Source organism: Mya arenaria, chromosome 4, assembly GCF_026914265.1.
Source record: "Mya arenaria isolate MELC-2E11 chromosome 4, ASM2691426v1".
NCBI lineage: Eukaryota > Metazoa > Mollusca > Bivalvia > Myida > Myidae > Mya > Mya arenaria.
In genome coordinates this window covers 82737713-82740490 of record NC_069125.1, presented here as the reverse complement: position 1 = coordinate 82740490, position 2778 = coordinate 82737713, and the positions used below count along the sequence as shown (strand labels likewise).

The 2778-nt window shown below is 29.4% G+C and overlaps 1 long non-coding RNA gene across 2 annotated transcripts; it reads right to left on the bottom strand.

The window, feature by feature from the left end:
* Positions 1 to 316: 316 nt before the first annotated feature.
* On the bottom strand, positions 317 to 2071 carry LOC128233030 (uncharacterized). 2 transcript variants are annotated; one of them, XR_008260600.1, is made up of 2 exons: positions 1583 to 2071; positions 317 to 1198 (listed from the first exon to the last, which is right to left on the bottom strand). It is a non-coding gene; the product is annotated as an uncharacterized LOC128233030 (long non-coding RNA). The 2 variants fall into 2 exon arrangements; XR_008260601.1 differs by having other exon boundaries at positions 1587 to 2071.
* Positions 2072 to 2778: the final 707 nt, after the last annotated feature.

The following is a 2778-nucleotide window of genomic DNA, read 5'->3' as shown; positions in this document are numbered from 1 at the left end:
TAATGATTGACACAAATGATACAAACTCGTGGTCTCTATTCTGATTAACCATCTGCTATTTATGTTACAATTGTATCTTAAGTACATCATCATCCGGGATTTTTTGTGATTGAGGCAGTGGCGGGTTCCGACGCTCCCTTTTAAATGTGTGTAATTATAATGAAAATTGGATGACTCAATCATCAACAACCGGCCTTAGTTCAGATTGCGAGTGAAGTTCATACGTTTATGCACCAAAACTGTGACTGAGAGTTATGTATTCGGAAACAGTTCGAAAATACAATTTTGACTGTTTGGATTTTTTGTATAAAGACAATTCATAAATCCATCTTTATTGTGTCAATAGTCGTAATAACAGTTAAATAAACGGTATTTCAGATCCATTCAAAATACATGATAAAATCTACATTGCAGCCATACATCAAATACACCAAATGACTAAAAGAAATACAGTTTTTTTTTACAAGCTCTTCTCATCAAAACACATTATTCAACAAAAAGTATCTTAACTGGTGCAGATTGCCATAGTGGTTAAGTGTTCAGAGTTTCATGCAAATATTATCTATTTTCTATTCCAATCATGTTATGATATACACTGGTATATACTTTATGTAGCATTCTGTGTTTAAACACGAGCCAGTCAAAGAAAAAATAAATGTATTCAGAAATATCAAAAGATTCACATAATTTCTATAAAAAGATAGTATACAGGTTTACATGATCAACGGTAGTGTGTGTTTTATATATTATCATAAATTTGAATAAATGTATCATTTAAATTTTCCTATATAATTAAACAGTGTTTTAATCCTTAGAGGAAACATGTACAACTGGATATACATCACAGTTGAAACTGTATAAAAATAATATATATTTGGGAAATCTAATGCTAAAGACTTTTAAATACAAAGTCAAACTTAAAAAAAATATAAGAAATTTCATTTCAAATAATGAAGGTTACACACAAATGCCTCACTGCCTATTTAACAGTTTAAAGTCTTATGTTGTGTTGGGATATGCAATTAATTTCAGGTTCTGTGTCAATATATCTGTAGTTATCTGCTGGGTCTGGTATCTCAAGTGTATGTAGGTATAAAATACTGTTCTGACAAAGTCTCCTAAAACACACTGGAACCTTTAAGGTGAGTATCTTGAAGACTGACTGTGAGCATATTCTAGATATTTAAAACCTTGTGTCCTGAAAAAGACAAAAAGTTATAAAATATTGTTTAATACAGCACAATATAATACATTTATGTAAATGCCTTTTAATGGTTAAACTACAAGTAACACATACCTTACATACCCATTTTTCAACTGAAATAGTTTGCATATTTTATTATTTTTTATTATATTTTTATTTTATGTCTTTTTAAAAAAAATAAAATAAAATAAGTAGGCTTTTTAAGAAAACATTAAAAACACCATTCTGGTCACATTTATTTCTTGTTAAATGTTCATATAAGTTAAATAACAAATACGTTATACCAGTTAACTGCTCAAAGTAAGATGCTCAACATTGTATCAATATAAAATTAATCTTATTGTATTATTCATAAAATTGCATTTTATCATTTCCTACCTACTTTTACATTTCCCTCCATTGCCAGCTTGAAGCATTCCTGATAGTTTTCTATCACCAGCCTGAATTAATTAACTAAAACAAATATTTAACAAGCAAAAAAAAATGAACACATAAACTATCATTAAGCATCTGTACATAGCTTGTGCATTAACTGCAGGTACACAATATGGTTTTGCAGTTTAGTTTCTACATTAGTCCTTATGACAATGTGTTCAAATATACCTCCATTATTATTCATAAAACCAACATTAGAATTGAATTCCCTTTTCCAAACCATTATTAAACAGAGGTCAATGAAGAGCACAGCATTTTCCACCAAGACCATGACACTTCTGTTGTCAATTTTCATTTCAGATTTTATTGTACACTTGGTATCAAATGGTATGACTAAAAAAGACAAGATTTAACCTTTGTCATTTGAAAACTCACATATGTACATATACTACAAAGTTCTACATAAACCATATGATACCTTACTAAAACAAGTTTTAATTACAAGTAAAGGTAAACTAAAATGATTACATTGTAACCTGATAGTGTCCATGGAATTAAAGTAGCCAATAATCAACTTATTTGTTGTGTCAGTGTTGTTTACATTACTGTTAAGTATCTATATTTACATATTTAGCATCAGTTTTAGATGTGTAAAAATAAGAAAAATAATATTGTTATATCATGACATGATGAAATGGTAACACTGTTTAATAATTCACTCACTACATGCCACATAGGCCGGTAATATTACAATGTACAGGCATTTATTTATCCGAATTAAAAACCATCCGAAATAGAAGAATTTCAAGAAAATGTTTTTCATGACATATTAAACAGCAACGAAACAAAATCAATTCTACAACATATTCCATGTTTTAGATGTACACAATATCAGCACATTTACTAAATATAACAAAAAGCTTACATATTCTACAGTTAAAATACCTTTTTGACAGAACGGCGGAAATAGAACATTTTCGTATTGTTTTCAGCTATTTTTAGACATAGTTTGAAAATTCCAAACCAGCGAACATGCTACACGCAATATTAAACTCTCAAATGTTGATAAAAAGTAAAAGTATACTTTGATATGGAGAAAATCTTCATCCGCCATCTTGATCTTTAAGTTAACGACTGCCTCTTACCGGTCGTAGGTTTACGAGCAAAATTAACGATAAAGCCGGTGCACGTTGCGTCTC